Raw genomic sequence first — 25,307 nt, 5'->3', positions numbered from 1 at the left:
GCCGTCAGTCACTCCCGTCTCCCTGGTCTCCGGCCGCACCCTGTGCTCACCCGGCCTGCGACCGCGCGCCTCTATCTCTGGCACCCGACCCCGGGTGGAGTCTCCAAACCCAGCAGATCCCTGCGGTGCACTCCCGCATGGCTCCTCCCAGGGGAGGAAGGTGAGTCTCCCTGGATCTGCCGCTTGTTGGGTCCCTGCTGGAGGAGCAGGGGCCCGCCTGGGCCGCGGATCACGGTTTATGGCCACCCCGAGCTGAGAGCCCGCGCCTGGGCTCCGCCTCTGCAGCCGGCTTCCCTGCTCCGATACCTGGGAGCTCTGCCACACTCAGGCACCCCCGGTCTTTCTGTGACCCCGAGGGTCCTGAGACCACACTGTCCTGGAGGGTTTCACCCCCCGCTTAGCCACCGGAGTGACGTCCCTCAGCGGAGCAGACTTCTAAAAGTTCCGATTTTGTGCTCCGAGGCTCTATCACTTGCCAGAAGCGGCCGACGGAGGCCCCTCCCCCGCCGTCTATCCTCCCGAATATCGCCTCGGATTCACTTCTCCGCACGTCCTACCTTACAGAAAGTGGTCACTTTTCTGATGAGAGAGTTGTTGCTCTTCTTTTCTTCAATTTCCTGTTGGGTTTGTAGGTGTTCAGAATGGTTTGATCCCTATCCAGCTGAATTCCTGAGAGGAGACGAAATCCAGGTCTCCTACTCCTCCGCCATCTTGCTCCGCCCCCTTGGACCACATCTTCTTTATCCACTCATCTGTTGAAGGGCATCTCGGCTCTTTCGGCAGTTTGGCTATTGCGGACATTGCTGCTATGAACATTGGGGTGCATATGGCCCTTCTTTTCACTACATCTGTGTCTGTGGGGTAAATACCCAGTAGTGCAATTGCTGGGTCATAGGGTAGCTCTATCTTTAAATTTTTGAGGAACCTCCACACTGTTTTCCAAAGTGGCTGTACCAATTTGCATTCCCACCAATAGTGTAAGAGGGTTCCCCTTTCTCCACAACCTCTCCAACATTTATTGTTTCTTTCCCTGTCCATTTTTGCCATTCTAACTGGTGTAAGGTGGTATCTCAGTGTGGTTTTGATTTGGATTTCCCTGATGGCTAATGATGATGAACATTTTTTCATGTGTCTGTTAGCCATTTGTATGTCTTCTTCAGAGAAGTGTCTGTTCATCTCTTCTGCCCACTTTTTGACTTGATTATTTGTTTTTTGGGTGTTGAGTTTGAGAAGTTCTTTATAGATTTTGGATACCAGCCTTTATCTGTAGTGTCATTTGCAAATATCTTCTCCCATTCTGTGGGTTGCCTCTTTGTTTTGTTGACTGTTTCCTTTGCTGTGCAGAAGCTTTTTATCTTGATGAGGTCCCAAAAGTTCATTTTTGCTTTTGTTTCACTAGCTTTTGGAGATGTATCTTGGAAGAAGTTGCTGTGGCTGATGTCAAAGAGGTTACTGCCTATGTTCTCCTCTAGGATTTTGATGGATTCCTGTCTCACATTGAGGTCTTTCATCCACTTTGAGTTTATCTTTGTGAATGGTGTTAGAGAATGGTCGAGTTTCATTCTTCTGCATGTGGCTGTCCAATTTTCCCAGCACCATTTATTGAAGAGACTGTCTTTTTTCCATTGCATGTTTTTTCCTGCTTTGTCAAAGATTATTTGACCATAGCGTTGAGGGTCCATGTCTGGGTTCTCTCTTCTGTTCCATTGGTCTGTATGTCTGTTTTTGTGCCAGTACCATGCTGTCTTGGTGATCATAGCTTTGTGATATAGCTTGAAATCGGGCAACGTGATGCCCCCAGCTTTGTTTTTCTTTTTCAACATCTCCTTGGCGATTCGGGGTCTTTTCTGATTCCATACAAATTTTAGGATTGTTTGTTCCAGCACTTTGAAAAATGTCATTGGGATTTTGATCGGGATGGCATCGAAGGTATAGATTGCTCTGGGTAGCATAGACATTTTAACAATGTTTATTCCTCCGATCCATGAGCATGGAATATTTTTCCATCTTTTTGTGTCTTCTTCAATTTCTTTCATGAGTGTTTTGTAGTTCCTAGAGTATAGATCCTTTACCTCTTTGGTTAGGTTTATTCCGAGGTATCTTATGGTTTTTGGTGCTATTGTAAATGGAATTGTTTCTTTAATTTCTCTTTCTACAGTTGCGTTGTTAGTGTATAAGAAAGCAACTGGTTTCTGTGCATTGATTTTGTATCCTGCCACATTACTGAGTTGCTGGATGAGTTCTAGTAATTTGGGGGTGGAGTCTTCTGGGTTTTCCACATAAAGTATCATGTTGTCTGCGAAAAGAGAGAGTTTGACTTCTTCTTTGCCAATTTGAATACCTTTTATTTCTTTTTGTTGTCTGATTGCTGTTGCTAGGACTTCTATGTTGAACAACAGTGGTGAGAGTGGGCACCCTTGATGTGTTCCTGATCTTAAGGGAAAGGCTCTCAGCTTTTCCCCATTGAGGATGATATTCGCTGTGGGTTTTTCATAGATGGATTTTATGAGCTTGAGGAATGTTCCCTCTATCCCTATACTCTGGAGATTTTTAATCAGGAAAGGATGTTGTATTTTGTCAAAGGCTTTTTCTGCATCAATTGAGAGGACCATATGGTTCTTCTCCCTCCTCTTATTAATGTGTTATTAATGTGTTCTTACTAATCAATCACATTGATTGATTTGCGAATGTTGAAACACCCTTGCATCCCAGGGATAAATCCCACTTGGTTGTGGTGGATGATCCTTTTAATGTATTGTTGGATCCTATTAGCTAGGATTTTGTTGAGGATTTTGGAATCCATATTCATCAGGGATATCGGTCTGAAAATCTCCTTTTTGATGGGGTCTTTGCCTAGTTTGGGGATTAAGGTAATGCTGACCTCATAGAATGAGCCTGGAAGCTTTCCTTCTGTTTCTATTTTTTGAAACAGCTTCAGCAGAATAGGTATTATTTCTTCTTTGAATGTTTGGTAGAATTCCCCAGGGAATCCATCAGGCCCTGGACTCTTGTTTTTTGGGAGGTTTTTGATCACTGCTTCAGTCTCGTTACTGGTTATTGGCCTATTCAGGTTGTCAGTTTCTTCCTGTTTCAGTCTTGGCAGCTTATAGGTTTCCAGGAAGGCCTCCATTTCATCCAGATTGCTCAGTTTATTGGCCTATAGTTGTTGATAATAATTTCTAATAATTGTTTCTATTTCCTTGGTGTTAGTCGTGATCTCTCCCCTTTCATTCATAATTTTATTAATTTGGGTCCTTTCTCTTTTCCTTTGGGTAAGTCTGGCCAGTAGCTCATCGATCTTATTAATTCTTTCAAAGAACCAGCTTCTAGTTTCGTTGATCTGATCTACTGTGTTTCTGGTTTCTAATTCATTGATTTCTGCTCTAATTTTAATTATTTCTCTTCTAATGCATGGCTTAGGCGTCATTTGTTGCTTTTTCTCTAGTTCTTTAAGGTGTAGAGTTAGCTGGTGAATTCGGGATTTTTCTATTTTTTTGAGTGAGGCTTGGATGGCTATATATTTCCCCCTTAGGACCGCCTTTGCCGTATCCCATATGTTTTGGACCGATGTGTTTTCATTCTCATCGATTTCCGTGAATTGTTTAAGTTCTTCTTTGATTTCTTGGTTGACCGAAACATTCTTGAGCAGAGTGGTCTTTAGCTTCCAAGTGTTTGAATTTCTGCCAAATTTTTTTTTGTGATTGAGTTCCAGCTTTAGAGCATTGTGGTCTGAGAATATGCAGGGAATAATCTCAATCTTTTGGTATCGGTTGAGACCTGATTTGTGACCCAGTATATGGTCTATTCTGGAGAATGTTCCATGTGCGCTCGAGAAGAATGAGTATTCTGTTGTTTTCGGGTGGAATGTTCTGTAAATATCTATGAGGTCCATCTGGTCCAGTGTATCATTCAAAGCTCTTGTTTCCTTGTTGATTTTCTGCTTAGATGATCTGTCCATTGCTGAGAGTGGAGTGTTGAGGTCTCCTACAATTAACATATTGTTATCAATATGACTCTTTATTTTGGTTAACAGTTGGCTTATGTAGATGGCTGCTCCCATGTTGGGGGCATAGATATTTACAATTGTTAGATCTTCTTGTTGGATAGACCATTTAAGAATGATATAGTGTCCTTCTGTGTCTCTTATTACAGACTTTAGTTTAAAATCTGATTTGTCGGGGCGCCTGGGTGGCTCAGTTGGTTAAGCGACTGCCTTCGGCTCAGGTCATGATCCTGGAGTCCCGGGATCGAGTCCCGCATCGGGCTCCCTGCTCGGCTGGGAGTCTGCTTCTCCCTCTGACCCTCCTCCCTCTCATGCTCTCTGTCTCTCATTCTCTCTGTCTCAAATAAATAAATAAAATCTTAAAAAAAAAAAAAAAAAAAAAAAAAAAAAATCTGATTTGTCTGATATAAGAATTGCTACCCCAGCTTTCTTTTGAGGTCCGCTGGCATGGAAGATAGATCTCTATCCCTTCACTTTCAGTCTGGATGTATCTTTAGGTTCCAAATGAGTCTCTTGTAGATAGCATATGGATGGGTCCTGTCTTTTTTTTTTTTTTTTTTAACTTTTCCCCCTATCTTATTTTTTAGATTTTATTTATTTATTTGACAGAGAGAGAGAGAGCACAAGTAAGCAGAGAGGCAGGCAGACGGAGAGGGAGAAGCAGACTCTCCACTGAGCAGGGAGCCTGATGTGGGACTCGATCCCAGGACCCTGGGATCATGACCTGGGCCGAAGGCAGCCGCTTAACCGACTGAGCCACCCAGGCACCCCGGGTCCTGTCTTTTTATCCAATCTGCAACCCTGTGCCATTTTATGGGAGGGTTTAGGCCATTCACGTTGAGAGTGATTATTGAAAGATATGAATTAATTGTCATCATGTTGCCGTGAAGACGTTGTTTTTATAGATTGTCTCTGTAAATTTCTGTTGTAGATCACTCTTGGGGTCTTTCTCCTTTTATAGAACCCCCCTTAATATTTCTTGCAGGGCCGGCTTAGTGGTCACATATTCTTTCAACTTCTGCCGGTCGTGGAAGCTCTGCTTCTCTCCATCCATTCTCAATGAAAGCCTTGCCAGATAAAGTATTCTTGGCTGCATGTTCTTCTCATTTAGTACCCTGAATATGTCTTGCCAGGCCTTTCTGGCTTGCCAGGTCTCTGTGGATAGGTCTGATGTTATTCTGATGTTCCTCCCTCTGTACGTAAGGAATCTCTTCCCCCTAACTGCCCTTAAGATGGTTTCCTTGGTTCTAAGGTTTGCAAGTTTTACTACTACATGCCGGGGTGTTGGCCTGTTTTCCTTGATTTTAGGAGGGGTCCTCTGTGCCTCGAATGTTTGTTTCATTCCCCATATTAGGGAAGTTCTCAGCTACAATTTGCTCAAATACATCTTCTAGCCCTCTCTCTCTCTCCACTCCCTCTGGGATTCCAATTATTCTGACTTTGGAACGCCTCATGGTGTCACTTATTTCTCTAATTCTGTTTTCATGGATTCTGAGTTGTTTTTCCCTGGCCTCCTCTTTTCCCTTTTTATCTATTATACTGTCTTCCAGATCGCTTATTCTCTCTTCTGTCTCAGTTACCCTAGCTGTTAGATTATCTAGATTGGATTGGATCTCATTGATCGCATTTTTAAGTTCTGCCAATTCCCCTTTTATTTCTGCCTTTTGAGACTCCATGTTGCCATTAATTGATTTCTCCATTCTAGCCACTGTCTTCACAATTGCTAGCCTGAATTCCATCTCCAACATCTTGGTTATGTCTGCATCCATTTGTAAATCTGCAGCATAAGTCATAATCTCTGAGTCTTTTCTGTTTTGGGGGCTCCTCCTCCTAGTCATTCTGTTGATGGGTGTTTGAGGGAATGTATAGAGTCCAAATTATTGACCAGAACCCAAGCAAGATGCACCTGTTTTCTTGGGACCTTAGGGTTGCTGGCCTCTTGTTTTCCCAGCCTGTCTTCTGGGGGAGGGGCCTGCCGCACTGTTACTCAGGCAACCCTGTTTGGGCGGAGTTGCCCTGCACCCCTGTGGTGGGGGATGGGCTCAGCAGGAATCAGTCTTTGGGGCTTTTGTTCTCTGGCGCCTTTCCCTGGCGGCTTTCTGCATCTCTTCCGCGAGTCAGAGCAGAAGAAACCATTTCCAACCCTCTGCCTCAGAGCAGAGAGACCTCAGTCTGTTCTTCAGTGAGCCCTCCAGGCCACACCGTCTCCGTTTATGTCCGTGCTGCTATAAACTGCAGCGTCCTGGGTTGTGCGCCCCTCCGCAGCGCTCCCAGTCCTGCCTCCAGATCGGGCACGTTTCTGGCCTTTGTGCTTCTAAAACCGCCAGCCGCTCCCAATTCGCGTGTGCGGGACTCCGCCGCTCGGGGTTTCCACCCCCGGGGGTTGCAGTTCACCAGCGCAACCCCAGCGCACCAGGTTTCCGTCTTGGAGGATGCAGTCCGCGTGCGTGCGACCGTCGCTCCGGTTTCTGTCCGGGGGGCTGCAGTTCGCGTGCGAGTGACCCCGCCGGTCTGGTTTTCCACCCCGGGGGCTGCCCTAAAGCCCTTTCCCGACGCTACCGGTCTGCGAGTCTGTGCCCCGTCCCCAGCGCGCGAGGCTGTCGCTCACTGGCGGTGTAGGATCCCCACGGCCAGGCACCCTCCCGCTGCCGTTTCTCCTCCGATATCTGCCCGCAGAATCACGGCTCTCCGCTTCATACCTCAAAACCAACCACCTGCGACTATTCTGTTTGTAGAGATCCAGATCTTCTTACATCTCAGGCAGGTTTCGTGGGTGCTCAGAGTGGTCTGGTAGATATCCAGCTCAATTCCAGGGACCAGTTGAAATAGGGTCCCCTACTCCTCCGCCATCTTTCCCCCCTCCCGACTATAGCGTTTTCATAACCAAGCCAGTTATGTTGTGTTGTGTTGTTTTGTTTTGTTTGACAAGTCATGGGGTCAAAGTCCTGCTAATAAAAGGAATAGATTCTCCTCTGTGAGAATACATGAGGTTTGTTTCAGAAGATGAATAATGTTTGGAGGGGCAAGATGTGTTTCTCTGAGGTAATTCAGGAGAAAAACAGTGACAGCCATCTCCGTATAGAAATAGCAAACTAGAACTAAGAAGCCATCTCTTCTTTTCTTTGCTTCCTTCCATCTCATATCCACCTTAGGACACACTATCACTGGGAGAGAGAAAAAAAATGATAGAAAACATGTAGTTCAAGTCTGAGGGGCCCAGCACTTTCAAAACATACACACAGAAGGGATATGGAGCTGGAGCCCTTTCTCAGAGACTACAAAATTTAACATGGAAGCTGTAAAGAGTAATACATGGGCAAGAATATCCAAGAAAAAATTTAAATAGACTAATAAGAAGGGTAGGACTCGGACAATTGGATATTTAGACACATTATTGACTTATAACTCTATCAATGTGGAATAGTAGATGCAACAATATATAGATTAATGGACAGAATAGCAAGCACAGAAACAGATTTTACCTCAGGTGATAGTAGGGTAAGGTAATAGTTTGATTTCACATTACAAGGGAAAGGTAGAAATATTCTTTAAATAGTCCCAAGACAATTGCTTAACCATGGGTATGAGGACAGTAGACTCCCGTTCTTACTCTATATACCAAAAGACATTTAAGATGAGTAATGGGTTTAAAGACATAAAATAAGTGACTATCTCAAGATGAGAAAAGACCCATTAAGGATAAAGCAAAAGGTAAAAACCAGAATTGCTATATCCCATTACATAAAAATTTAAAGCCAATATACCAAAAGTCATATATAGAAAAAATACAAGCTGGAAAATTTTAGAACATGAGTATTTGACAAAAAAAGTAATATCCTGAGTATATATAGAGTTCCTGAAGTTTAGAAAAAACAAGCTATTTTCCAAATTTCAGTTGGTTCCTGGTTAATTCTGTACAGAAGTTCACTTCATTCAGCTACCTTGACGTATATTACTCAAATAATTTAGCTTGGAAGAACATCAGGAAATCACAGTACTCAAAGCTAGGCTTTCTATAGATGCTTTTTGGAAGTTGGGGCATGGGGGTTAATGGCCACTATGTTTAGTTATACCTTCTTTACACATTTTCCAGACTAATAATAATTAAGACCAGGTTATATTGAGCAGAAATTTGGAACGCAGTGGCCCATCTGTCTGTGTGAGAGTGCATATTCAGTGTTGTTTCTTTCCTAAAGAGAATCTTGGCCACTCTATAGTATTCCCTCAGAAACTACTGATCATTGGACTTAAATTTCCCCAAAAGATGTTGCTCCTACACTAGTTCAATGTCCTATTGAGACCACTTTTTTCCTAGATCCCTGGAACAGCTGAACTTCACGTATAGGATACGCAGCATTGAACTCCCAGCTACCTAATATCTGTCAGCTATGGGTCTGAAGCACAGTATTTATAAAGGAACATGAAGAATTTGCTCTTTATCACCTCCTCAGATCCTTTAAAATGTACCCAGAGTTAAGTCAGGCAAGCACCTAGCAAGGACTGCCTGTACAACATTTTCCCTCTGTATTCTAGAACCTCTCTTCAGTTTGAAGCCGTTGGTCAGCCTTGCAGGACACGCTACAAAACAGTTATATGAAATTCATCATTGTGTCAACTGTAAGAATGTTGTTGATTATGTTACACAATGGCCTCTTTATGTGGACTCTCAAGAGTTATTTCATCCTGCCCTAGTACTGGAATATTTGTGCTTCTCCTGAACAGTTCATCTGCTACTACCTTTGGACGCTGTGAGTTGGCGTTTCACATTTGCTGATAAAAAGCTAGAGCTAAATTTGTGCTTCATCCCCCAAACCAGGGCACTTTGGGCTTCATTATTTTTATTAGCCTACTTCATGTCCCCTTTTTCCTTCTCATCTACTTCAAACGAAGTTATCTGACTATATTTTACCCAGCCCAGTAAGCCTTCTTACGTCCTTTTTGGAACAAGACAGTGTGATGGTCTAAGTGCTTCTTCAGACCACACCTGCTGGAGGAGCTATAGGGCACCCAGAACAGCTCATCACATATCCCAACAGCAAATGCTCACGGTTCTCTGCACCTCTTCCTAAAAACAGGGCTCCTCCTCCTATTCCCTCCACATTGTTTCTCCTCAGCCAATGCTCTTTCCTCTTTTTTTTTTTTTTTTTAAGATTACCAAAAATTCTAGTGGTATCTGTGCTGGTTCCTTCCCTAACTACCAATTTTGTTTCTGTTTTGGAGGTTAACTGCTCTGAGGACCAGATGCCAGGCCACAGACTTGAGATGTTGGTACACATTCGTTCTAAGCACAGGGCAGTGACAACTTCTGTGGACACTTTCTTCTTATCACCTGTCATCATGAGCCTGCTCTGAGAACATCCGGCCCCAGCGAGGGGCTTTATACATTAGACCTTGAATCAGAGGCTCTTTTCCCCCACTAGAATATGGTCTCAGCTGCCCCCTTTGCCCTGTATCCCAGAGGATGTTGGAAGATTCGAGAAAATTCCTCTCTTCATTGTGGCGTTCGTCTTCCTGGCCGTTCAGAAAAATTTGAGACACCGTCATATAGGATGGTGCTCAGAAGGAGAATAAAGGTAACCCCACCTTATAGAGTGCTTGGGGAAATAACAGTGTTACCTATAGGGGGCTCTAACCCGTGAATCCTCAGTCTGTGATCTATGACAAAGGAGCAGTCACTCTAGCAGAAAAGAGAGTGGCAAGGAGGAGCATGCAACACGGAGAAAGTGTGAGGTAGACCACTCAAGATAGGAGGTTATCCTGAAACTAATGTAACCTTGTGTATCGACGATACTCAAACAAACAAACAAATTAAGAAGGTGCAAAACAGCATATATTGAATGCTACATTTGTAAGCAAGAAGCAAACATAAAACCAACATATCGATGTTGTGGGGGAAAAAAGGAAATTACACCACCTCCTCCCTTACCCCCTTTTCCCTGTTTCCTAAAAGGAGGCAATGCTACAGAGGCGACGACTGTGCAAAAGTCAGAACAGGCCTCTCCGAGGCGGTAATATTTCGGCTCTGAGAAACTCTGTCATACACAGCTAAGGAATTCTTTGAGGGAAGGTAGTTTTTTTGGTTGGGCCAACAGGAGAATCAGGCCATAATTTGTTATTTGCAGTTTTCAATTTTTTCTTAATAAAAGAAAAATTGTCCACTTATTTCTTTTATCCATATATAACTTAAAGGCTTCTCCCTTTCTTGGTAATCTTCGGGGACTCTGTAAAATAAAGTGATAACCCCTTGTCTAACGCTGCAGATACTTCGCCCAGTTGCCATTTGTCTTCTATTTTGACTGATCATAATTTTTTTTTTTTACATAAAAATGTTCAAGCTCAAAATTTACTGGTCGTTCTGATTGCTCTCTTTGCCTCCAATCATGATGAAAGGAGAGAGGTAAGGATGGAAATTTGAGTCAGAGGAGCTTCTGCTTGTGCGAAACTCTGACAAAGTCTCAGCCAGGCCGTGAGATGCCCCTGAGCAAAATGCATTCAGAGGAGGCCCGCGACCGAGCGGAATAGCCTAGTCTAGGACCACCCCGGCCCTGCTCATTGTTGGCTGGGAGCAGCGCCGGGCGCTTGAGACCTCGACCTCAATGGCCAGGCGGACCCAACAGTGTGGTCTGTGCAGACTGTCTCCTACCCTCTTCAGTCAGCTTCTCCTGAGGGGAGACGGGAACAGGGCACTGTCGCACCCGCCACCGCTCACCCCTGATGTTGGGCACAAATCCGCATCCACACGTCTTCGGGGAATTTGTCCTCCATGATTTTCATGAGCCGCTTTTTCTGAAGGTAAGTTTTAAACAGAGAGGTCAGTAAGACAAGTTGCGGTCCCTGTCTGTGCAGTGAGCCTCCTGGACACAACCGGTGGTCCCATCTCCCTCCTCCACCGTCAATTCTAAATCCCTCTTGCCCTTAGCCGGCAGCTCTTGGTGGCTTGTGATCCAGTCTCTCTTTCTGGAAGGGTCTCTGAGCTCTTGGTAATCACGCTCATTAGGCTGAGAGTGATGCCCTTGTTCATTCACAGTCCCAGGAGGAGGAGGGAGTAGGGAGCAGAATCTAAGTGGATCACCTCAGTTCCGCCCACATTCTTTCCATCTGTCACTGTGTAAAAGCAAAAGCAGCCCTACCTCCTGTTGCTGATGAGAAGCGTTTGCCCCTTCCAAAATGGTGACTCTTTTTCTTGCAGGCTGGACCTCACAATCGGTTTTTCTGAAGTGAGATCTGAGCAGCTCACCTCCACCGCCAGCGCAAAGAATGACGAGGGAAGTATTTGCATTCAATAATAATAATAATAGTAATAATAATAATAGTAAAAGAAACCCAGAAATTTACAATTAAATTCATGTGCTACATCAAGAGACCAAAAGAAAAAAATGGGAATAGTCATTTATATATATATATACATATATATGTGTATGATAATTCATAATTTGGTAAACATAGAATTTTAAATAAGCCAGGAAAAGAGAGGAAAATACAATTTCATTTTTATCTGATCTCTGATACAGAGAAGATAGTTTAAACATATAAGTAAAAAAGGAAAGCAAAATGCATACGATCGTAATACTCATTATAAAAAAATATTTCTCTTGGTCAAAAGAAATGCAATAAATAAATTAAATGACAAATTGAAAAAGGTATTTAGAAAACTAATAGACCTACTTTTAATATCCTTCTATAAAGAAGTCCTACAATTTTTTTAAAGCAAGATTTTCTCCAACTTATGGCTAGTTTATAGTTTACGATCCCATATAGTGCATCACTTCATTCCATTACTTTGGACTACATTACATAAACAGTTTAACTTGGAGGGTACATCAGGAAGCAGCACTGCTCAAAGCTGGTCATTCTATGGGAGCTTTATTGCATTTTTCCTTTTTTTTTTTTTTTTAATGGGAGCAGTAGGCTTTTGGTTATGCCTTCCTTAAAACATTTTAGGGAACAAAATTATTGAGTCTGTGCTATATGGAGCAGAAATTTGGGTCCTCAATAGTCCATCTGTCTGTGATTAAGAGCCATTTCCAAGTTTTTTTCCTGAGGAGCATCTTACCAGGTCATTACTGCCCAGTGTGGCATTCTGATGGTTCTTCCGGTTTTCGATTCGTAGAGAAAATGTTTCCCTTACCCTAGTCCCTGTCAGCTCATGTTTAAGTTTGTACTTGCAAACAAACAAAATAGCTGCAGTCCAGATATTGCCAGAGGGAGGTTGACATTTTCTTATTTTTCTCTGCTAACTGTAATTTTCAGTCTTACTCCGCCCATCCCATTTGATCTTATTTTGTTACTCTATTTATGGTTGTGATTTATTTTTCTTTTTTCTAACATGCTGCAATCGTCCAGTTTTTGTTTTCAGCTGATCTAAATCTTTTAGCCCCCGCGTCCACCATTCCAATGGTTATCTTTAATTACCTCCTCAGACTTCTAATGTTATCTGATCGGGGACACATAAAAAGAGCAGGCGTATTATTGGAACACAAACCGCCATGGTCCATCACTTCCCGCATGAAGCATGTGCACACTTCTTTTCTGGCAAGGTGCTAGCCTTGAAAATACCAATGGAGTTATAAGGGGAGGTCAGAAAGAAGACATCAGAGGGTTGGCAAACATCTCTCTCAGCATTCTGGTCATCTTTAAAATACCAGGGAAGATATGTGGAGATAACAGAAATAGGAATGTATACTGGTGCCCGCCCGTGTCCTCTAGTTTCCTCTATCAAGGTCAACTGCCTTCCCCGTCATTCTTTTTGTGTTTATTTTTGAATAGGAAATAAATTTAGATGATTCAAAAGTCAAAAAATACTAAAGGCAGAGAGTGAAAACTTGTACTTTTCCTCCACAGTCGCTCATCTCCCTAATTCTCGGGACCCCCTCTTGTGGCTCGTACTTTCTAGCTTTTTCTGAGTCTTACAAAGTTCCTTTACATAGTACAAAGAAATGGGAATATATATTCCTATTTTTGCTCTCTTTAACATAAAGGACACGATACGATTCAGGTTTCTGTACTTTGTTCCCACCTAGTAATATTCCTTGGAGATATTTCCCTATCAATGCACAGTTTCCCCCGTTCTTTGTTACCATAGTGTTATATGACATCAGTGTCCCACCGTCAAGCCACCACCCCCCTCACTGATTCCTGTGTTGATCCATCACTCCCTTATTAATCAGTTCTAACCAATTATTATTTCAAATAATACTACGGTATTTATTTATGTGTCATTTTCCACAGAGTTCCCAGATGTGGGGTTACTGGGTCAAAGGGTATATGCATTTTTTTTAAAGATTTTATTTATTTATTTGAGACAGAGAGAATGAGAGAGAGAGAGAGAGCCCATGAGAGGGGGGAGGGTCAGAGGGAGAAGCAGACTCCCCGCTGAGCAGAGAGCCAGATGCGGGACTCAATCCCGGGACTCCAGGATCATGACCTGAGCCGAAAGCAGTCGCTTAACCAACTGAGCCACCCAGGCGCCCCAGGGTATATGCATTTTTAATTTGGTATTTACAGCAAGATTGCCATCCTTAGGGACCCCAGCAATTTATACCCCTGACCAGCAATGCATTAGTGCTTGTCTCCTACAGTCCCGCACCCTCAGCACTATATTAACTTGCATCTTGTCATATATTTAAAAGCAATGGATATTTCCATTTCTGTGAACACTCTGCTTATACTGTCTGCCCATTTATCTATGGTTGGTTGTTTTCTTGTCGACTCTGAAGAATTCTTTGTACGTTTGGGAGGTGAGTCCTGTGTCAATAATATAAGATACAAATACTTTTTCTCAGGCTGTCTTTTGCTTTGTTTATGCTGTTTTTGCTTTGTAGAAGTTTTTTTCAATATCTGAGAGATTTTGTCAAGCTTTTCCTTTAGGACTTTTGGGTTTTGAATAGTTTTTGAATAGTTAGAGATTTCCTCACTCCAAAGTGATAAAGGAAATCACTTGTGGTTTGTTCTATACCTTATGATGTGCGGTAGGGATGCAACTTAATTTTGTTTCAGATGACTACCTATTGCTAATACTACTTGTTAAAGAGTCCATCTTTTTCCATCACTGACATTACATGCTACCTATAAAACATACTAAATTTATTCATTTGTATGGGACAATTTATGTATTTTTTATTCTGAATCAATAGCTCTGCATGTAGCAGCGTCACACAGTTTTAATCATAGAGGTTTTATCGTATGTTATATTATGTCATAAAATGTTATAATATGGCTTTATGTCTAGTGAAAGTACCCTATTGCTCTTTTTTTAATCAGAGATTTTTTTAGCTATTCTTGTTTCTCTGTTTTTCCAAATGAAATTTAGAATCAGCTTGTCTGTTTCCAAAAAACCTGTTAGTATCTATATTAGAATCACATTCACTTCGTAAAGTAATTTAGGATAAATTTTGGTTATAGCTTTGGTCCAAAACTATTATGTGCCTTTCCATTTGCATAAGTTGTCTTTTACATCAGTCAGGGGCACATTCAAGTTTCTATTCAGATAAGACTTGTTCTCTTCCAATTAAGTTCATTCTTGGATGTTTTCTCTTTTTGATGGCTGCTCTAAGTGGGGTCTTTTCTCTCATTGTAGCTTCTCACTAGTAATTGTTTGTATATGAAGATGTCTCTATATTAAATCTACATCCCCTCTATCTTAGGGAATTTTTTAAAAAGACTTTATTTATTTATTTGAGAGAGAGAGCACAAGCAGGGGGAGCGGCAGGCAAAGGGAGAGGGAGAGAAGCAGGCTCCCCGCTGAGCAAGGAGACTGATTCGGGGCTTGATCCCGGGGATCCTGAGACCATGACCCAAGTCAGATGCTTAACGGACTGAGCCACCCAGGTGCCCCAAGGGAATTTTTTATTACTCATTTGTATATGAGTAATAAAATTGTATATGAATAATACTCATTTGTAATAGTTCATTCGGTTGATTCTTTAAGGTTTCGGATATACAATCATATCATCTTTAAATATTGATAGTTTGACCTCCCCCTTTTATTTTTTTCTGCCTCTAATGCTTTTATATTATCTTATTCTGACGTTTGTTTCTTGTTGTCTTTATGTTGTCTTGTCATGAGCCTTCAATATCAAGTAAGATATTCCTGATTTAGTCAGAGGGCCTGTAGTGTTCCACAAGGCTGACTGGATAAGTCATATGAAGAAAGTAGCAATCAAATATATATTTAGAGTATTTGGGGGTCAAAATTACAGTTGAAAATTTTGTCAAATGACTTTTCAGCTTCTATGAAGATGATCATCTCATTTTTCTTCTCAGGTCAATTAACATAAGAAATTAAATATTTTATAATATAAAAATATAATATTAAATACTTTAAAATATTGAAGATGCATTTGCATCTTTTCATATGCTTACTGGACATTAGTATCTCTTTGGAGAAATGTCTGTTCAAGCCCCTGGACCACCTTGAATTGTGCTGTTCGGTTTTGTTGTTGTTGTAAAGTTGTAGGAGTTCTTTACAATTTTGGATATTAATCCCTTATGGCATATAATTGGCAAATTTTAATTATTCATTTCAATTTTCCAATCATTTTCAAAAATGAGCTCTTACCATGGATAAATCAGGGCATAATTCCATTTACTTTTGAAATGTGTTTGCTCCTCTTTAGGTTTGTCTAAGATAGCCCTGTGTTACACATTCACCTGAAACAAGACCCCTGAACTTCATTATCTTTATCCATGGCAGACCTTTGAACACTTTGCACTGATATAGACATTACTAAGCATTAGTATACATACTAGTTAACATTTTACTAATACTATCTGTTGTAGCCAATAAATTTTGTTTTAGAGGCTTGCTACAAACTTATATACACAAAAATTTGGCACATGGCAGTAGAAATTCCTGAGATGGCACATCTACCCTGCTCTTTGCCCTAGTAGGAGATGGCCTTTGTAACTAGAAAAAAAGTTCAAAACCAAAGTCTTGACTTTCTCTTTGAGATATTCTTTGCCCAACCTTCTCAAACTCAGTAAATGGATCAAAAATATATCCAGGAACTAAGGCCATAACTCTGGAAGTCATCTTGATTCCTCCTTTCCCCCACATGTCCAATCTGTCAACAAATCCTCTTAATTCTGTGTCCAAAATATTTCTCAAAGACAAACACTTCTAACCATTTCTTCTTCCCCATTGTATTCCTGAACAGTTGCTCTTCTTTCCTCTGCATTAATTTCTTGCCCTTTTATCCATTCTTCATATTATAGTTAGCATGCTATTCTTAAGAATTTTTATTTTGAGATTAATTTCAGATTTGCAAAAACTTTTAAATATAGTACCACTATTCCCATATACTCAAATTTACCAAATGTTAATATTTTGCTACACTGGCTTTATCATGTCTATCTATATATCCATTCATTTCTCTAGCTATACAACTTATTTTCTAAAAGAGATGAGAATTCCAGTCCAACATCACATGTTGCATTCGGTTATAATGTCCCTTTAGTCTTTTTAAATCTGGAGTTCCTCAGTCTATATCTCCATGAGCTCAATAGTTTTGAAGAGTAAAGCCAATTAGCTTGTAGACTGTCTTTAAGTTTTATATTGTCAGATTTAGATTCAGGGCATGCATTTTTGGCAGGAATACCACAGAAATGGTGGTTCTTGTTGGTGCATCATATCAGAAGACACATGAGATCAATTTGTCCCATCACTGGTGATGGTAACTTTGATCATTTGGTTAAAGTGATGTTTTCCAGGTATCTTCATAGAGTGACTGTTTTCCCCATGCCAATGCTAAGATATAGTGATCAAAGCAGGATCTCAAAGAGATATTTGCACATGTTCCTTGCCCCATTACTTAAAATAGCCAAGAGGTAGAAGCAACCCAAATGTCCATTAATAGACGAATGGATAAAGAAAATGTAATCTAGACATACAATTAAATATTATAGCACCTTAAAAAGGAAGGAAATCCTGTCACAAGCTATAATATGGTTGAACCTCAAAGACATTATGCTAAGTGAAATAAGCCAGTCATAGAAGGACAGATACTGTATAACTCCCATCACAGCAAGTAGCTAAAGTAGTTAAAATCATAGAAACAGAAAGTAGAAAGATGGTTGCAAGAGCTGGGGAAAAGGGGAGGATAAATCAGTGTCTAATGGGTAAAAACAGTGTATATTAGTGTATAATGGGTTCAGTTTTGAAAGATGAAAAATTTCTAGAGATCTGTTGCACAACAATGTGAATATACTTAGCATTCATATATATACTTAAAAATAGTTAAAATTATAAATTTAATGTTATTTTAATTTTTTTACCCATATAATAAAAAAAAGATGACCAGAACATATGGGAAAAAAGTGTTTATCCTCAGTGATAATCATATAAATATTGATTAAAACTAGTACCAGAAATGAGTATTACTATTTTTGTCATTTTTGCCAAACTGTCTTTGCATGGGTTAGGGTGTAAATTGGCTTTACCTTCTTGAAAGCAGTTTGGCAATAAACATATTAAATGTGGAGGGTGGGGAAGGATATATTGAAGTCCTAACTTCTAGTACCTCAGAATGTGAACTTATTTGGAAACAGGGTTACTGTAGTTGTCATTAATTAAGAAGAAGTCACCTTGGGCTAGGGTCAGCCCTTAATCCAATTTGACTGGTGTCCTTCTAAGAAGAGGAGAGACACAGACACACAAGGGGAGAATGCCATGTGATCACAGAGGCAGAGATCGAAGGGCTGTCACCACAAGCCAAGGAATGCCAAGGATTGCCAGCAAACCACCAGAAACTAGGAAGAAAACAAGAAAAGATGTTCCCCTGAGGTTGCCCTGCTGACACATTGATTTCAGATAGCTAGCCTCTGGGACTGTGAGACAATAAATTCTGCTATTTTAAGCCACCCAGATTATGGTACTTTACTGCAGCCACCCTAGGAAACAAATATAATAATTCATTATTACATTGTAGGGAGATAATTTTGAGACTATGTAAATATCCTATTATAGAGATAGAAGATGTGTACTTACACATATGCATGAATATATTTTCTAGGTCTGTCCATTGGAAGACTCAGAAGGAATGACACCCAGGGGCACTGGGGGGCTCAGTTGGTTAAGGGTCTGACTCTTGATTTGGGCTCAGGTCATGATCTCAGCATCCTGAGATCAAGCCCTGCATTGGGCTCCTCCCTCTCCCTCTGTCCCTCCCCCCATGTGTGCTCTCTCTGTCTCTCTCTCTCTCCCTCTCTTTAATAACTAAATAAACAAATAAATAAACCTTAAAAAAATAAAAGAAGCAATGGCACCCTAGAACATCTGGTGCCCAGATCTTGGTTTCCATATAATTATCTATTCATGATTCTCGTGTGAAACGGTTGCTTCTGTGATGGTTGCAAAATGATCCCATCATATTTTCCGCATCAGCTGGCATTCTACTGTCAGGAAGTACTTTCCATTCTCATTCATTCATTCATTCATTCATTCGTTTACTCATTCATTCATTTATATAAGTATACTTTCAGGGATCTTATTTTATCTATAGATTATAAGACATTACTGTATTTAGTAATTGTCTCGTATTTGGCCAGTGTGAGATGAGCCCCATCTAGCTGGCTCCTGAATTCTTTTGATAAATCTCCATTATCTTTTTTCTTATTTTCTGGGTTCTGGGCTCATCTATCCTTTCTCTTCTGAAGCCCTGAAAGCAGCCATTTTGTTAAGAAGCCCTGGCTCCTAGAAACCAAAATTTGAGTGAAAGGTTTTGTGGGGTATTATCGCTTCTAGATCCTCTCAGTAGATAGAACTAGACGATGCATTATTCTGTTAAACCAGTTTATTTCAATCTTTTCTCATTGTTTTACCACTTAATTTGCTTTAAGAACACACATGGAACCCCAAATTTAGGTAATAAAAAGAAGCTTATTGTATAAACATCATATAAAAATTAAACATAACATTTACAAAATTAGTAGTAGAGGTCCACAATACATTACTGGAAACTCTTGGGACCACATGTATTTTGGTATTCAATTATTTTCAGATTTCTTAAATGTAATGCTTACATTATATAACATACTCAATAGGGTAAGGGCAATACCCTGTAACAAAATGTTAATGTTTCTATAGCAAAGCCTCATACCAAGTGGGATTAAGAAAGATAAAATAAACCTCATTTTTGTTCCGGTCAGATTCTACCATTAGATAAATTTGCTATGAACTCTTGAAGAAATTAAAATCTTTGGATTTGGGAATTGCAGATAAGAGATTGTGAACCTATAGTCATATATTTTTCTACAAGAAGTTAATGCAAAATTTCTCCAAAATTTGTTTATCTAGTCCATTTGTTTGTAGTAGTTGTTGTTGTTATTTCCAATTGAAAGTTCTAACTCACAATTTAGGTTATTGGGGATGATAGAACTATTTATTCATGTAATTATATCCTTCATTGTTATATACAATTAGTTCATAATCACTAATTACATGTTTTGCCCAGTCCACATGTGTGGCAAAACAATGCTCATGTTTACCACACCATTTCCTCTTCCTAAGTACACAGGAAGACTACATTTCCCAGCATCCACAGCAATACCTTTGGAGAACATGATATTGCCAGATAATAGAGTATAGATGAAAGTGAGGGAAGCCATTTTGAAGCCCACCTCTGAAAAACATCCCATGTGACCCTTCAACTCTCATTTCCTTTCCCATAGAAATCCTAGATACCATGTGTTCCAGATCATATAGCATGCAGGATGGAGGAAGACTGACCTGTCACATCAGCACAGCTCACCAAATAATTCTTCCCCAAATAAAAATCCATCCTCTCCTGGCATGAGGTTTCAGCACAGAGCAAAAAACTCATCAAGCAATTCTCTTTTAAATATGAACATCAGGTCTATCACAAGTTGACTTAACAGGTTACGTGTCAATGACTTTGTCCCACTGAAAATTGAAACGTTAACCAATAAGGTCAGATGATAGTAGTTGCCTTTTAACATTGCATATCAATGATATTGTGCAAAATCCAGCAGTGTCCCTTGCTTGATCAAGACATGCTACTAAGAGCTTATTTAGCTTTCTTCTCACTTTGAGTTTCCCTACCATCTCTCAGCTTCCCTTCCCCAGGGTTTTCTCCAGAGCACCAGGATCTTGCTCAGCCCACTCACAGCAAAATCCCAGAAGTACAGGACAGTTAATGTCCCTTGGAGCAACTCAGCTGCAGGATGGTGAGTCTGTAGATGAAAGTCTAAATCTCTTGTCACTTTGAAGGGAAATTCTGAGGTGTATTCTATATAGTCCCTTAGTGGATCCCCAGTAGAACAGAGTTCTGCTTTCCAAACAATAGCCAGATCAATAACATACTCTATGTTGGCTTTCCTTCAGAACATCCTCACCTCCTCAATCTTTCTGCTTTCATATTCTGGCTTCCTGGGATCATCCCCAAATTTACAACCTGTTTTGGGGAAACCAAACTAATTCAAAATTTCGGTTGAATTGCTGTCTTTTGTGAATTTCTTCTATAAAAGCAATCAATTTGATTCCCAGTTGATTAGAAAGGAATTACACATTGTTTAAAAATGGTGCAAAAACAAACAACACACTAGTTACTGAGTTGGTAACTAGTGAGATTTCTGATTCAATAAAATCCACTTTTAAGATTGACACTTTTTGGCTTCTTGTATATAAAATATTCACCAAAAAAGATCATGTATTCTGGGACACAGACTTATATTCTATATTTGTAGTGGAGCTCTAATCAGTCCTTATTATTACTTTGAATTGAAGGGAAATCTTCAATCTATGATGGGAGATCTGACCTCTCTAAAAGGGGAGCGGGTGTAGAGGTAGCAAGGTTGGGCAAGGAGGTCATCCAACTGCAATGCAAACCTGAGGCTCTCAGCCAACCTACCAGGGAGCTCCAGAGTAAAGATTTCCCACGAGAGGAGTCCTAGGCCCTAGTACTGACACCATGCTCAGCCATGGCTGGAGGGTGGCTGCCCAGGAAAAGTGTTCCTCTGTTCAAAGGACAAGGCAGATCCTGAAGGTGCTAATAGCTGGCAGCTGGTAGTTAACCACCCTTTTTGCAGCTGATTGGCAAATTCTTTCCTGAAGGAAGATCCAAGCTGCACATCCCCATGGCTGCCACAGTTTTACAAATATAAACACCAGGATGAAAACTACATAGTAAATTACCTAAGCTGAATTGCAGTCTATTAACTGAATGTAAAGCTAGATGATATAGTTGGAGTCCAAGGTGGCAGAGGAGTAGAACACCTTAATTTCGTCTGGTCCCAGGAATTCAGCTAGATAGCTATCAAATCATTCTGCAAACTCAACCAGAAATCATCTGTGCACTCAACCAGAGATCTAAGAAAAGAATAGCTGCAACTCTACAAATAGAAAAGTGACCACTTTCTGCAAAGTAGGACGTGTGGAGAAGTGAATCTGAGGCAATATTTGGGAAAATAAACTGTGAGGGGAGGGAGCCTCCATCAGCCGCTACTGGCAAGTGATAGAGCAGCAGAGCACAAAATGGGAATTTTGAGAAGTCTGCTCTGCTGAGGGACTTCCCTGCCTGAAAGATGCTCAGGTGGTGAAGCAGGGCAGAATCCTAGGTGGGACAGTGTGGTCTTAGGATCCACGGGGTCATGGGAAGACCACGGGTGCCTGAATGCAACAGAGCTCCCAAGCATCAGAGTGGGGAAGATGGGTGCAAAGAGTGAGCCCAGGAGAGGGTTCTCAGCTCAGGGTTGCCATATACCACAAACCACTGCACAATCGGGTGACTGCTCTCCAAGCAGGGGCCCAAGAAGTGGCAGATCCGGGGAGACCCCCCCGCTCCTCCCCCAGGAGGAGCGACGCCAGAGTGCATGACAGCAGCCTGCAGGGTTTGGAGACTCAAAGCAGGGTTGTGTGCCAGAGATAGAAACACTCGGTCACAGGCCAGGTGAGCATGGAGTGCAGCTGGAGACCAGGGAGATGGGAGTGACTGACTGTTTTTCTCTGGGGGTGCACTGAGGAGCGGGGCCCCGAGTTCTCAGCTCCTCCAGGACCAGAGATTGGGAGGCCGCCATCTTCATTCTTGTCTTCCAAAGCTGTGCAGAAAGCCTTCAGGGAACAAAAGCCACACAGACTAATCCAGAGCAGCTTACTTAGCCCGGACCTGGCAAGGGCGGGGCAATTCCATCTCCGGCAAAGACGCTTGAGAACCACTGCAACAGGCCCCTCTCTCAGAAGATCGGCCAGAACGTCCAGCCAAGACCAAGTTTATGGATCAATGAGAACTGAAAAACTCCAGCACTAGGGGAATATAGAATATAGAATTCACGATTCCCCCCACCACGATTCTTTAGTCTTTCAGATTTAATTTTTTTCTCTTTCCTTTTTCAACCAATTTCTTATCAACTCTTTAAAAAATTTTTTTTAATATTCATTTTTACAGTTACATTCTATACTTTCATTGTATTTAATTTTATTTTTGTATATATAAGTTTTTCTTTCTTTACAATTTTGGGATGCAGTTTCTTCTAACAAACAGACCAAAATACACCCAGAATCTAGTGTAAGGCTCTGTTCTCTTCACCTGTCTGATCATATTCACTTTTTTCCTTTTTTTTCTGTTTTTGTTTGTTTGCTTTGTTAAAGCCTTTTTTAACTTTCATATTTACAATTACAGTCTATCCTTTCATTATATTTAATTTTATTTTTGCATATATATATATATATAAAGTTTTTCTTTCCTTACAATTTTGAGATGTAGTTTCTTCTAACAAACCAACCAAAATACACTCAGGAAATACTGTATTGCTCCGTTCTGTTCACCTGTTTATATTCCTTTTTTTCCCTTTTCCTTGTTTTCTCTTTTAATTTTCATTTTTAGAGTTATATTCTATCCTTCCATTGTATTTAATTTTATTTTTGTACACATATACATTTTTCTTTCTTTATAATTTTGGGATCTAGTTTTCTAACAAACAGGCCAAAATACACACAGGATCCAGTGTATTGCTCTATTTTGTTCACCTGTCTGATTATATTCTCTTTTTAAAAATTTTTATCTTTTTTAATTTTTTGGTTTTGAGTCTCTTCTGATTTGTTTAGTGTCTATTTCTCTGGGGTTGTTGTTGCTCCATTTTAATATTTTGTTCTCTCATTCATCTATTCTTCTCTGGACAGAATGATAAGATGGAAAAATTCACCTCAAAAAAAGAGAACAAGATGCAATACTGACTGCCAGGGACCTAATAAATATGGACATTAGTAAGATGTCAGAACTAGAGATCAGACTAACAATTATAAAGATACTAGCTGGGCTTGAAAAAAGCATAGAAGACACCAGAGAATCCCTTTCTGGAGAAAAAAAAAAGAACAAAACTTTAACCAAGTTGAAATCAAATAGGCTATTAATGAGATGCAATTGAAAATGGAAGCTCTAACTGCTAGGATAAATGAGGCAGAAGAGAGAATTAGTGATATACAAGACCAAATGATGGAGAATAAAAAAACTGAGAAAAACAGAGATAAACAACTACTGAATCGTGAGGGGAGAATTCGAGAGATAAAGGATATCATAAAATGAAACACTATTGGAATGAATGGGATCCCAGAAGAGGAGAAAGGGGGGGGTGGGCAGAAGGTATATTGGAGCAAATTATACCTAATCTGAGGAAGGAAACAGGCATTCAAGTCCAGGAGGTACAGAGAACCCCCCTCAAAATCAATAGATATAGCTCAAAACCCTGACATATAATAGTGAAACTTGCAAATCTCAGAGACAAAGAGAAAATCCTGAAAGCAGCTCGGGACAAGAGGTCCATAACCTACAAGGGTAGAAACATTGCACTGGCAACAAACCTATCCACAGAGACTTGGCAGGCCAGAAAAGACTGGCATGATATATTCAGGATACTAAATGAGAAAAATATGCAGCCAAGAATCATTTACCCAGCTAGGAGGTCATTCAAAATAGAAGGAGAGATAAAAAAAAAAAGCCTCCAAGACAAACAGAAACTAAAAGAATTTGTAATCACAAAACCAGCCCTGCAAAAATATTAAATATTAGAAGGGATCCTTTACACGAAGAGAGACCCCAAAAATAACATAGACCAGAAAGGAACACAGACAATATACAGTAACAGTCACCTTACAGGCAATACAATGGCACTAAATTCATATCTTTCAACAGTTACTCTGAATGTAAATGGACTAAATGCCCCAATCAGAAGACACAGGCTATCAGACTGGATAAAAAAGCAAGACCCATCAATATGCTGTCTGCAAGAGACTCATTTTAGACCCAAAGACACCTCCAGATTTAAAGTGAGGGGGTGGAAAACCATTTATCATGCTAATGGATGTCAAAAGAAAGCTGGGGTGGCAATCCTTATATTACACAAATTAGATTTTAAACCAAGACTGTAATAAGAGATGAGGAAGGACACTATATCATAATTAATGGGTCTACCTAACAAAAAGATTTAACAATTGTAAATATTTATGTCCCTAACATGGGAGCAGCCAATTAATAACAAAATTAAAGAAACACATCGATAATAATACAATAATAGTAGGGGACTTTAACACCCCATTTACTGCAATGGACAGATCATCTAAGTAGAAGAGCAACAAAGAAGCAAGGGCTTTGAATGACACACTGGACCAGATGCACTGCACAGATATAATCAGAGCATTCCATCCTAAAGCAACAAAATACACATTTTTCTTGAGTGCACATGGAACATTCTCCAGAATAGATCACATACTTGGTCACAAATCAGGTCTCAACTGGTACCAAAAGACTGGGATCATTCCCTGCATATTTCTGGACCACAATGGTTTGAAACTGGAACTCAATCACAAGAGGACATTTGGAAAACACTCAAATACATGAAGGCTAAAGAGCATCCTACTAAAGAATGAATGGGTCAACCAGGAAATTAAAGAAGATTTAAAAAAATTCATGGAAACAAATGAAAATGAAAACACAATTGTTCAAAATCTTTGGGATGCAGCAAAGCTGGTCCTAAGAGGGAAGTATATAGCAAAACAAGCCTTTGTCAAGAAACAAGAATGGCCTCAAATACACAACCTAAACTTATACCTAAAGAAGCTAGAGAAAGAACAGTATGAAATAAGGCCTAAACCCAGCAGGAGAAGAGAATTAATAAAGATTAGAGCAGAAATCAATGAAATAGAAACCAAAAGAATAGTAGAACCGAGCAACGAAAAACTAGTAGCTGGTTCTTTGAAAGAATTAATAAGATTGATAAACCCCTGGTCAGACTTATCAAAAAGAAAAGAGAAAGGACCCAAATAGATAAAATCATGACTGAAAGAGGAGAGATCACA

Source organism: Mirounga angustirostris, unplaced genomic scaffold, assembly GCF_029215605.1.
Source record: "Mirounga angustirostris isolate CCGP_5_RB_7025 unplaced genomic scaffold, mMirAng1.0.hap1 SCAF_12, whole genome shotgun sequence".
In the NCBI taxonomy this organism is placed as follows: Eukaryota; Metazoa; Chordata; class Mammalia; order Carnivora; family Phocidae; genus Mirounga; species Mirounga angustirostris.
Note: the sequence above shows the minus strand (reverse complement) of the source record.